This window comes from Panthera tigris, chromosome A3, assembly GCF_018350195.1.
Source record: "Panthera tigris isolate Pti1 chromosome A3, P.tigris_Pti1_mat1.1, whole genome shotgun sequence".
NCBI classification, from domain to species: domain Eukaryota; kingdom Metazoa; phylum Chordata; class Mammalia; order Carnivora; family Felidae; genus Panthera; species Panthera tigris.
Window position 1 is genome coordinate 114,561,518 of NC_056662.1, and position 13,231 is coordinate 114,574,748.

Sequence of the window (13,231 nt, forward strand, 5' to 3'; positions counted from 1 at the left end):
GCCTCAGAAGGGAAAGGACTTGCCCAAGTCAGATAGCTAAGAATTGTGGAGTTTCCAGTCACCGGAGGGACCCCTCCACATCTACCTGGCTACTTCCCAGGGGCCATGGACTCAGCCACACTTCCCAGTGCTCTAATCTTCCTTCCGGGTTCTAAATCCCTCTGTTGCCTGCCATGACAGTTTGGGGATGCATCCAGTCACATCGGTTCCTGGTGATTTCCACATTTTTTCTTGCTTTCCCTACTTTACCATTCTCACCTACAACACAGGGTGAGCTGGGCTCTCGGGGTTCTGGAGTCAGGAAGCACCTTGACCCTTTCTCCCCAATCCATTAAGCAGTGATGATACAGAGACCTTGCCCACACCCAAGGGTTATTGTGTGCTGAGACCTATCTGGGGAAAGAAGATGGTCTCGCCAACAGAAAGCCCAGGTGATGTGATTTACTCTGAGTGGGCCCTCTGGATGTACAACACCTGGCAACCGCACATCCTGTGTGAGAATGAGGTGCAAGGAGGGCTGTTTCCTGGAGCTTCTTCTCAGCACTTCCTCTGTGCTTCAAGGGGGTTTCTGTAGAAACACCCATTTGATTCCCGTAGTGAAACAAGGAAACTGAAATATCTGGAAACAATGAGAGAAACACAATCCAGCAGCCAAGAAATTGTACCTTCAGCTGGGGGCTCCAGGAAGTGAGCCAGGATTGGGAGGAGACAGTCAGCTTGGGCCAAGAAGTATCTGGAAGACTTTGCAGTTAAACTCACTGTCCTCCCTCCAGGAGGCCCTGAGGCTTGGTTCAGGAGACTTTGTTTAACTAAGGTGGGGCACTACCTGGTGAGCGCATATAAGGAAGAGCCTGAGGGAAGAACCCGGAACTCTGGGACTCTGCCACAGGGCTGACTCACCTGCCACCCTCCTCTGCCACTCTCCATCCCACAAAGCTGCTGCTGCTGAGCCAGTCCTGACCTGGAATACTGCTGACATCAGATGCGCTCATCTAGGAAACAGGTAGGTAGGGTGTGATTGGTGACCTCCCGGGGCTTTGGACCAAGGTGGTGGTCCAAACCTGAGTGAGCATATGAATTTCCCCAGAGAGCGTCTTAATTTGCAGATGCTGAGCCTCCCACTAGAGCAAATGGTCCAAGGTTAAGCTTTAAGGAAAACTAGGGCAAGGGATGAGTTGACTCCCTAAGAGAAGATCATCTCAGCTTTGCATATTTCCTACAATGACAGGATCTTTGCTTTTGTGCGCAAGGGCAATGTTGACATTAAGGGATACTCTGATGGGAGGAATCCCATCACCTTTTCCACCCAGGTTCAACTTCTGACACATAGCACATGTTTAATATTTGCAGAAGGAAGGAATGGGGCCCAGACCTTGCCTTTTGTTTTCAAATGCTCTAGCTTAATAATTACAAGAACAAAGTTGAAAAATCTGGGTTAACCACAAGACTGATCACTTCAGAGATTCAGGTGGTTCCTTCTACCCCAACAGCTGCTTCACAGTCCCTGCCTGTGCCTCTGTGACTGCTAAGGTTGGGTCATCTTTGAGATGTGATTCTCTTCTTAGGGAGACTGAGTTCTAGCTGTTATGCTTGAACCCAAGCTAACCAGAGTAAACGCAGACATTCTCCCTCTGGAGTTCTAGTTGGGTTATAACCTGCCAACTGCCCTGTTTGTCCTGGGAAAGAAACAGAACTTGGCTGACCCCCAGGTGGCATTATCTGGATAGCCATTGAGCACATTCTCTCGCATTGCCCCACCTGTATCCAGCTGGACCTAAACTGTGTTTTTGTGCGTGACACCTGTGGGAGGACTCAATACTTAGCACATTGGGTGATGGGAACATAATCTACAAATATAATCTGTTTGTGTCTCTGATCCCTCCTTCCCAGGAGAGTCCTGATTCAGATTTGCATATAAAAGGCTCTGACTGGGGACAAAACAGGGAAACTGGTTAAGCTGAGTAAGCCTGCACTTTCCAAACCCAGAGCCTGGTTGGAAGCACTGCTTGGGGCCCAGGCCACCCTGGGTTGAGTCTTGCTTCTGTCTTCATCCCCGAATTCTCAGGGGACTACTTCACTACCATGCACTGCTGTTTGCTTTGCAGGAACCATTTGGAATAAAAAATTCTGTAATATCACGGGAGGCCACATCTGCTGGCCAGTCTGCAAAGCTAGTTCTCCCAATAAACAACCAGGAAAGCTTGGCCGAACCCTATTTCCTTATTTTAATAACTAAGATAGTTAACAAGGTGATCCCTAAGGGGCCTGGCAGGCCCTCCTGAACTGTGATGCTCCCCGCCGAAAGGCAGCTGAAGATCCTCTCCTCCTGCTCAGAGACCATCTATTTAGCTAATAAACAAATGGCGGTCTTTAAGAGCCGGTGGAGGGGTGAGGAAGTGAAGGCTGATCCCACTGCCTCCCCCCTGCTGGGTATGGCAGATGCAAAAAGTGTCTTGTCCTGAGGTAGTGACCCAAGATGGGCTCCCTCGGAGTCCCTGGACTCTGGGGTTAACATCCTTGCGCTGCCAAAACAGCCACAAGGGACCTTTAAAACTGAGACTGGCCAGGACCTTTGGTTAATTTTATGCTGAAATGATGGTCCCTCGGGCAGTACTCTGCCTCTGATCACTGGCTGGATCAGCTCTGCTGTGCCCGCCTCCCATACCTGTAGATCAGGCCTGACCAGGACCTCACGAAGCTCAGAGAAGGAGCCAGACTCCATCACGGCCTGTGGACCACAGCCCCTAGGGTTGTGTCTCCATCGGAAGTGACCACACATCGGCCTCTAGGAGATGCAGCCAGTGACCCACATCTGGATCAGTGCTGGAGGTAGGAGGGGTCCTAGGAATGTTTGCTTGGTTCTCCTCGCCAAACATCAAGTCTTGTCCCCCAGTCCAGTCCTCACCCAGAAGTGACTGCCAGCCGGCTGAGCTATGTCATTATGCCCCATCTCCAAGATCCCCAGCCTCCTTTCAGGTACTAAAGTTGCCTGGGGGAGAAATTCAGAGGCATTCAGGGTGGGCTGGCTTCTAGGACGCTGGACTGCCAGCCACAGCCCACCACTGCCCACCGAGGGCGCATTCCTTTAATTCCCAGCCTGTTCTGATCCAGCGCCCTGTCTCCCTCTGACACTGTCCGCAAACCCTCCTTTCTTCCTGTGACCATGTCACTTTCTCCAGATGAGCACAGGCCTCCCCATGGCTCCCTTGGGGCCTTGCCTGTTCTGGCACACAGCTGCCAGGCTGCCTAGGCAGGGGGAGGGAGGCTGAGGCTTCCTGAGGCAGTATCTGCTACCCGCCCACCCCCCACCTCCACCCTGCTCAGGCATCGACCGCCCAACCCAAGCTGAGGCTCTGCAGGCACAGTCCCTCTCCCACCTGCCTTTCCCCTCCCTTCAGGGCCTCGAAGGCCTGCCTCGACCCTCTGCTCCTCTTCCTCCTTGTCTCCCCTTCCTACCCCAACCCCCCTCTAATGCTCTGGCCACCTTCTTGCAATTTTTAAGGGCAGGGTGAGAAAGAATAAAGGAAGGTGTATGGGAACTCCCTGCGACCTGCTTTTCTCAGCTTCACTCACCTTTGCACACACATTTATACACATGCAAGTTCTAAGTTCATTTTCTTTTGTGGTGCTCTTTGACATACTTAATTCAGGAGCTCTTTTTGAAAAACTTTTTTTTAATGTTTATTTATTGAGAGAGAGAGAGAAAGAGAATCCCAAACAGGCTCTGGGCTGTCAGTGCTGAGTCCCGCATCGGGCTCGATTTCATGAACAGTGAGATCATGACCTGAGCCAAAATCGGGTTGGGTGCTTAACGACTAAACCACTCAGGTGCCCTTCAAAAGACTTTTCCTCTCCCACTGGTCCATGCCCTGTCCCCAACCCCACAAGTGTGACCCCATCCACCTGGGCGGAACCCTGGTTTCAGAAAAGTCTCAGAGCAAGCAGCTTGGGACACACCATTGTCATACGTCCTGGAGCTGATTGGAAAAGGGAGTCTCTCCCTTAGGGTGCTTGGCTGCTGGTGCTACTGACCCTATCTCCCCACCCCTGCCACCCCCCCCACCACAGTGGGGAGCGGCCACTGGTGGAGCCAGCAGTAGGCTCCCAGTCCAGAGCTCTGGCCCATCGCTCCTGTGGCCTCCTCCATGGGCCTGAGATGCCCAGGAATGCCAGACGTGCACTGGGACGCCTGAGGTCCAGCTGCTGGCATCCCTGTGCGGTGGCCAGAGGCAGTGCCCCGGAACTTGCTCTATGGGCCTGTTGTTGCAGGAGGGGACTTCAGAGCATTCCCTTGGGAGTGTCCACTGCTGCATCTATTTTATTTGCATCTGAGGGGGAAAAAACGGTCAGGATGCGTGGGCTCCATTTCAGGAACCCGGGATGCTGGGCTGGCATGAGAAGGACTTTAAGTAGTAGGTTCTGTCCTTCCTTGCACTCCCCTTCTCCCTTAGGATCTCCACCCCCACCCACCTGCTGTCTCTGTCTTTCTATATCCCTGCCCCCCTCTCCTCTCACTTTGTCTCCTTCCCATCCATTTCCTTCTCTTTGTCCTCCTCTGCTTCAAGATAGGCCAAGAGGAAATCATTTAAGAATACATTGATTATCTAAATGTAGAACCAATTTCCCAAGAACCTTAAAAAAAAAGAGAAAAGTCCCTAACCCCAGTGTGCGCAGTCCTTGGCACACCCTTTCTGGTTCACGCCTCTGGGAGGTAAGCCCTGTGGGGGTTGGGCTCCCTGGGTAGAGGGATGGGTCAGAAATAGCTCCTCATGGTTTCTGAGAGCCAGCAAGGAAACAGGGACTTCAGTCCTACAACCATCAGCACATGAATTCTGCCGGTAACTGTGGTCACCTTGGAAGAGGAGCCTGAACATTAGATGAGAACACAGCAGGCTGACGCCTGGATTTCAGGCTTGTGAGATTCTGAGCACAGAACCCACACACATAATTCCAGGCTTCTGAACCTACAGGATTGTGAGATAACAAATGCGTGTGATTTCAAACCACTGTGTTTGTAATCTGCTGAAGAACGAATTCAGATGCTTTAAAAAAAAAAAAAAACTGGGGGGGTGGGGCCTGGGTGGCTCAGTCAGTTAAGCAGCCGACTTCAGCTCAGGTCATGATATCACGGTCTGTGAGTTCGAGCCCCGCGTCGGGCTTTGTGCTGACAGCTCAGAGCCTGGAGCCTGTTTCAGATTCTGTGTCTCCCTCTCTCCGACCCTCCCCTGTTCATGCTCTGTCTCTCCCTGTCTCAAAAATAAATAAAATGTTAAAAAAAAAAAAGAAGAAATTGCACCTCTTAAAGACCCAGATTATAATTTGATACATGACAGTCCCCAGTGTCCTAAAACCCCCTAATTTGCTTAAGAAGGAGCTGGAATTAGCTAAGTAGGAAGTATCTTCTCTTTATGGGTGGAAAAAAAATCCACACCCAGAAATCCCAAGATCATACCAAATATGACACCGTGTTTCTGGGGCACATATAGAACCCAGAAGGAATGCTCTGCCTTGTCCTCAGAATATATGGCCAGTCTGCTAGGGAATTTTCTAGGCTTGTTTTGTGATTAAATGACACGTATCAGAGAACTTGGGGGATGGGAAGGAGTATCTTTTTATGCAAAGGCAAGTTTCTTTTTTTATGTTCACACATGACAAACCCAATTTAACAGAAAGGGATAATATATTCAGTGGGTTCCGATTTCATTGTCTGCCCACCAATATCATTTAGGGAACCCACGTTTTCTGTTCCAGAAACACAAAACATAACAGTTGAAAAGCACCTAAAAGGAAGTCCAGCCTTTTGAGTGTTCCAAAGGCAAGAGGAGGGGACAGCTTGCCCACAGCTCACAGCCTCAGCAGAGCGGCACAAACCCCCTTCTGCCTGGCCAGCAGTCGTTTTGTTACCCCACAGAAGCTCCTGGTGGTGGTGGTGGGGGTGGGGGGGTGGGAGAGGGACCCAGCAGCTGAGGTTTCTGAGCCTGTGAGACCCTGGGTGTCAGAAGAGGCTGGGTCTACATGTTGAGGGCACCAGGGAGCAAAGAAGATGGGGCTACACCTCTATGGACCACAGAGCTGTTTTGGTGCTGTCTCTCTCCCCCTCTTCCTTGCCAGACTGTGCTCTCCTTGGTGGTCGGTCAGCCGTGATGCTGAACCCAGGGTTCCTGGAAGGCAATGGAGAGTTCAAGCACTTTCTTCTCTGGTAACTGTTCCAGGTCTGGGAGCTTTCTAAATCTACAGCCATGCTAGAACCTTCTTGCGTTTCTCTGGCTCCTGTGGCCCTTAGTGGGTAATGACCTCAGACCCCTCTCAGCCCTAATGAAACAGAAAAGATGCCCCTTGGTGGGGACAGTGACATACTCTGCTTGCGGGCCCGGTTGCCAGCCTTGAAGCTGGCAGCTGGATAGGAATCTCCTCCCAATGCAGGTCAAACTTCTCTTCCTTGGTCTTAATCCTCAGTTTCTCCTGCATAGGGAGCCCACATAGTCTTCTTCTGAGGCCTGCCTTTCCAGGAACCACACACCCCACTCCCGGCTTTCAGGCCACAAAGGCAAGGAAACTCAGATGATTCTGAAGTAAGGGAGTGACCCAGCAGAAGGACTGGTGTGGGTGTTAAGTATCTTTTTAAAACCTATAATTTATGTTCACTTTCACCTTCACACTACCTCCTACTAGGTCTCCTTGAGAAATAGTCCTGGGCCTTCCCTACTCCCAGTTGATTTGTATATGCACAAAATTTTCCTTTTCTCTCTACCCCTCCCCTCCCGCTCCTTCTCTTCCCCTCGGTTTCTCCCTGCCTCTTCTCTCCCTCTCCTTCTCCCCCTTCTCTCTCCCCCTTCATCTGGCATAGTCTATCTACCTCTCCCTCCTTTCACCCTGCTCTCTCTCCAAAGCCCTGAAGTGTGCCTAGGTGTCATAGAGCTGAAAGTGGTTTGCACGGGGCTTTTTTCCGCCAGAGAGCAGTTAAGTGCCTTATTTTCTCCACTCGGGTGGCTAAATTATTCTCAATGTGTTAAACAGTGTAATTAAACACATACACACGCGAGTGCACAGGGCCCCTTCCCCCACCCTTCTTCTTGCTCCTTGTCAGCAGAGAGAGTGTCAGCCCCAGCCTTCAAGCTCTGTTAGTTTTAATTTGAGTTGTGGAATTAGTAATGGGTTTTGCTGGAACACTGTTGTGGGAAATAGATCGCTCCTCGTGCAGGGTTTGGGCACCATTTCAAACGAGTATTTGTTAAGGGGAAAACCATCCCTTGTCGTGTTCCGCTACATTACATCAGATTTATTTCCATTGTTCTGAAAAACACCAGCCAGGAGAGAGCTGTGTGCATCACTCCCGGGCAGGGAACAATTGAACTCGGGGCTTCCCGTTTCTTAGCTGATTGAAAACAAAACGCACACGGAATCACCCAATCACCCTTTGTTGCTGGGACATGCTAAGCTCCTCCTGGAGGCAAGCCCTGCACCTGTCACTGTAAAGCCTGCAGAGGTGCTGGTGGAAAGTGACTGGATGATTTGGTGGCAAAACTTGGATGTTGAGGAAAAGCAGTTGAGAGAACCCCTGCAGGTCAAAGTTCTTGAAAGGACCTGTCCAATGCAAGGATTCTTCTGCACCACCCCACCCCCCTGCTTTTAAGTTTATCCGATCTCTGCTTGACTATCGCCACTGGAGAGCGCACATGGTCATCCATGCCATTCACAGATCTTTTCTTCGGCACTGTTCACCAAGGCAGCCACTAGGAAGTGTAGATCTTTAAATTTAGATGTAAGTTAATTAAAATAAAATAAAATTTAAAATTCAGTTCCTTAGTTGCACTTGCTGTATTTCAAGTGCTCATTAGCCACATGTGCTAGGCTATTGGGCACCACTCTGGGGACCCGGAGAAAACTGTTGGGTGTCCAGGAGGCAACTGGCTAATGCCTGGGCTGCCCATCGCCTGTTACAGGGGTCAGGTTCATGGATAGGTTAGTGGGCACCTGAGGAGATCCTGACAGCGTGATCATCAGGAGACCTACCACACAGCTCTTACTTCCCACACAGAGCCCTTAATATGAATGATGGTATTTGGGGCATCTGGGTGGCTCAGTCAGTTGAGTGTCCAACTTCGGCTCAGGGCATGATCTCACAGTTCGTGAGTTCCAGCCCTACATCGGGCTCTGTGCTGACAGCTCAGAGCCTGGGGTCTGCTTCAGATTCTGTGTCTTCTTCTCTTTCTGCCCCTCCCCTGCTCGCACTCTGTCTCTCTCTCTCAAAAATAAACATTAAAAAAATTTTTTTTAAAAGAATGTTGGTATTTAATACCTACCTCATGCTCTGAGGCTGGTTTTATTACCACCACCTCCAGCCCATTTTATTTGTAAGTAAAGGAGGCTCAGATAGTAAGAACATTGATCAAGATCACTCAGTCACTAAGTGATATCTGAAGTCAAACTAAAGTTTCAAGTTTTAAGCTGATTCCACATGCTCTTGACCACCATCTCATGGGTCTTTTTTTTTTAAAGGTCAAGGCAAAACCCAGTTTTCTGAATAGGAACATAACCCTGGTGATATCGAACAAACAGCAACAGGGAGCTTGATTTTTGTGGGACCGGGGTGGCTGAATCTGTGCTCTCTCAGACCAGGATTATTCTGGAGGGCTGGGAACAGAACTTCTGGGCTGGGTCTGACAGTCCCTGTAAGTCCCTCGGTCTGTCTTTCTCCCAGTGAACACATCTAGATCTCCCACTTCCCAGGAAGTGATCTCTAGGTTCCTTGCGTGTTTAGGTGATGGCATTCTTGTGCCATTAGAAAAAAATCCCTGTCTTTTCCAGGCAGGTATAACTGCACTGGGAAACCCTGACTGCAAGCAAAGGGCTCTCTTCTGGCCAGGTGCCCTGTGCTAGCTACCCTAACACCCTGCTTTGGCTACCATTAAGGGTACACCATTGCTGTGCTGCTTGAAATGTAACCCCCACCCCCGGAACTGAACACAGTGGACTGGATGTCCACCACGGGTCAAGAGCAACTTTGTACAGGACCAGAAGCTCCCATGGTGTCTACAGCAGTGCCTTCCTGCTGTGGCAGCAGCTCAGGGTGGGCACGTCTTTCACCACATTGCCTCATTCACAATAGGAAGCCAAGTAAGCCGTACAAAATCTTTTCAAAATGAAACTGAGCCAAGGCAAATCCCACTCACTATTTACTTGCACAGTTAACTTTTAAATGAGAAGACAGATTTGCAGTTTCCCTGGGTAACTTCCATGTTCTCAGCTTGGAGGTCCTTTAGAATTTTAAATCTGCCATCTGCTTGGATAATTGTTCTTCCTTTATATCATTAAAATGATGGAAAAGTTGAAAAGTATCTTCATTTTCATGCCAACATCTTCATCCAGGATTAAGATACAAATGTTAAACAGGACAGGACAAGGGACAGAGTTCTGTGATTATCACAGTACAATGATTTTGAGATAATCCAGAATTATTCATCCATAATTTCTGCCTCAAATTGTGACTTCTGCATACTCTCCTGTGCTATACTACACTGTATTTCTGGACCGTACAATACTACAGGATACAACCAACCCAGTCTTTCAGTCGAGTTTGTTTTTGCCACCTTATATAAATACAGGGAAGAAAGAAATTTTATCAAATACTTTTCAAAAAATATCAAGGTGTGTTCTCTCTATATCTCAACTCACATGACCACACGTATGTGGCATTCTTCTGTTCCTCTAAAGAAGGAACTTTATTTTTGGAAGGGAAAAAAGAAAAAGAGGGAAAGTTATGTAATTGGTTTTGATAAGGTGATCTTTGCTTCTAGAAACCTGAGCATCATTTCCTAAGTAGTCAAAGTGTTTCTTTGCAAGTCCATTTCAGAATGTTGCTGTGAATATTGTATTTTTTAAACATATTATCATAGAATTATACAAAAAAATTTAGGGGTGCCTGGGTGGCTCAGTCGGCTGAGCATCCGACTTTAGCTCAGGTCGTGATCTCCCAGTTCGTGCATTCGGGCCCCACTTCGGGCTCTGTGCTGACAGCTCAGAGCCTGGAGCCTGCTTCGTATTCTGTGTCTCCCTCTCTCTGCCTCTCCCTTGCTCGTGCTCTGTCTCTGTCTCTGTTTCTCTCTCAAGAATAAATAAAATATTTAAAAAATTTTTTTTAATTTAAATCCATGCTTTAGGGGAATGAATGTGTTAATTGCAAATAAACTTCCTGTTTTATTTTTTTTAACATTTATTATTGAGAGAGAAACAGTGTATGAGCATGGGAGGGGCAGAGAGAGAGGGAGACACGGAGTATGAAGCAGGCTCCAGGCTCTGAGCTGTCAGCACAGAGCCCAACGCAGGACTCTAATTCACAAACCCTGAGATCATGACCTGAACCGAAGTCAGTTGCTCAACCAACTGAGCCACCCAAGCACCCCTAAACTTCCTGTTTTAAAAGAGAGACTCTCTCCCAAAGTTTCTTATATTAAGTTCCCATAAGTATTAACATTTGGCTCAATTTATAAAAATTAAATTTCTAAGCAAATAGTTGTAACACATTTACATTTGTATAAAGTGAAGAGTATCTGTGTTCATCAAAAGACACAGTAAAGGAAGTAAAAAGATAAGCCACCAACTGGGAGAAGATATTTGCAACACATGTGACCAAGAAAAGATGACTATCCAAAGTAAATAAAGAATTCCTACAAATCACGAAGAAAAAGACAACGCAGTCGACAAATGGGCATAAGATATGAATATTCATTTCACATAAGAGGGAATGTGAATGAAGAATAAACATATTGAAAGATGCTCAGTCTCACCAGTAAGCAGGGAAACAGAAATTAAGACTGCAAGGAGTTGGCATTTTACTCCCATCAGATGGGTACAAATAAGACATTTGCCAAAAACGAGTGCTAGTGAGGAGACTGAGTGATGGGAACTCTTTTACATTACTGGTGACATTATAAATTGGTACAACCTTGGAAAATAATGTGGTATATTCAGTGAGGTTGAATATATGCACAGACAAACCCATAAATTCCACTCAGTGGTCCTACCGTGTCACATACGAACCAATAGCGTGCGAACGTTTCCGTTGTTTGATCTCCCTATGGACACATAGGATGGTCAGCGTTTGAAATTTTAGCCTTTCTAATGAGTGTGTGGTGTCTATCTCATTGTAGTAATAATTTGCATATCCTTGAGACTTAAGATGTAAAGCATTTTTTCATGTCGGTAATTGCCTATTTTTGTTTTTTTTGGGAAAATGTTTGGATTTTTGACCATTTTTAAAGGGTTCTTTTCCTCTTACTGATTGAAAAGAGTTCTTTGTATATTCTGGGTTATGAGTCATTTGCCTGATACGTATGTCACATGTATTTTTTCTTAGCCTGTGGTTTGCATTTTTGTTTTCTTAATGGTGTCTTTCACGCTTTGGATAAAGTCTAACTGATGCATTTTTTTTTTCTTGTAAGGCTCATCTTTTCGTGGTCTGTCACTGACATATTTTCCAACCCTTAAGTTTGCAAACATTTTTCCTGTGTCTTCCTCTATGCAAGTATTCTGTTTTCTTCTAATGCAATTTGAAAATTTTTTTTGTTTATTCGTTTTGAGAGAGAGAGCATGAGCGTGCGTGCGCGCGCGCGCGCACACACACACACACACACACACACACACACACGCTGGGGAGGGGCACAGAGAAGGATACAGAATCCCAAGCAGGCTCCGCACCTGCAGAGCAGAGCCCAAGGCCCGGTTCGAAATCATGAATAGTGAGATCATGACCTGAGCAGAGATCAAGAGTCAAGCACTTAACTGACTGCGCCACCCAGGCACCCCAAAAGTGTTATAATTTTAAGTTTTATCTTTATGTTTGTGATTACTTTGATTCCCATATGGATATCCAATTGATCCAGCATCATTTTTTTTTTAAAGGTGTTTCTATGTCCATTTAATCTTTGGAAACTTTGGAAAATTGGAAACTTTGTCAAAAAAATAATCGACGATTTATGTTGTGGTCTGTTTCTGGATTCTCCACTCTGCACCATTGGTCTATCTAATTGTCTATCTTTTTGCCAGCTGAAGGTGGGTTGGCTAACTTTCTTTAAAAAAAATATTTCTTTAAAAAAAAATTCTTTGGTTATTCTAGGTCCTTTGAATTTAAGTGTAAATTTTAGAGTAAGCTTATCCATTTCTTTAATAAAAAAGCATTCTACAATTTCAGTTGGGATTGTATTGAATCTGTAGATACATTTGGAGAGAATTGCCATCTTGGCAATACTGAGGCTTCCAATTAATGAACCTAATACATCTCCCCATTTATTTAGGTCTTCTTTAATTTTTCTCAACAATGATTTATAGTTTTTGATGCAGACAGCTTGGATGTCTTTAGTTAGATATTTTTCCAAGTATTTTTAATAGAATGCTATTGTTTTCCTATTGCCTACTGCTAGAATATAATAACTAATTTTTTTATATTAACCTTGTATCTTGCTAAATTCAATCATTAATTCTGTTAGTTATTTTGTAGATTTCCTAGAATTTTCTACAATCAAAATATCAAATAAGGACCATTTTTCCTCCTGATTTTTTTTTTTCCTTTTCTTAACGAGCTGGCTAGGACCTCCAATACAGTGTTAAGTAAAAATGGTTATTATGGGGGCGCCTGGGTGGCGCAGTCGGTTAAGCGTCCGACTTCAGCCAGGTCACGATCTCACGGTCCATGAGTTCGAGCCCCGCGTCAGGCTCTGGGCTGATGGCTCGGAGCCTGGAGCCTGTTTCCGATTCTGTGTCTCCCTCTCTCTCTGCCCCTCCCCCGTTCATGCTATGTCTCTCTCTGTCCCAAAAATAAATAAAAAACGTTGAAAATGGTTATTATGAATGCTAAAAAAAAAAAAAAAAAGTGGTGGCAGGGGCACCTGGGTGGCTCAGTTGGTTGGGCTTCTGGCTTTGGCTCAGGTCATGATCTCATGGTTAGGGGGTTCGAGCCTCGCTTTGGGATCTGTGCTAGCAATGAGGAGCCTGCTCAGGATTTTCTCTTTCTCTCCTTCTCTTTCTCATTGCCCCTCCCCTGCTTGCACTTTCTCTCTCAAAATAAACAAATAAACTTTAAAATTTTTAAAAGAAAGAAAGAAAAAACGTGACAATGGCATTCTTGCCTTAACTATGGTCATAATTGGGAAAAATACTCTTCTGTCACTATGATTTTAGCTGTAGATTTTTATAGATGCCCTTCATTAGTCTGAGAATGTTTTTACTTTTTCTA

The 13,231-nt window shown here is 46.4% G+C and overlaps 1 protein-coding gene across 1 annotated transcript in view; it reads left to right on the forward strand.

Moving 5' to 3' along the window:
• The first annotated feature begins 647 nt into the window (after positions 1-647).
• The window catches only part of CAPN13 (calpain 13), an 80,852-nt gene continuing 68,268 nt past the window's right edge, over positions 648-13,231 (forward strand). The window contains exon 1 of the mRNA XM_042982223.1: positions 648-1,003. The gene's annotated coding sequence lies outside the window, so the exon portion shown is untranslated. The remainder of the gene's footprint in view (positions 1,004-13,231) is intronic.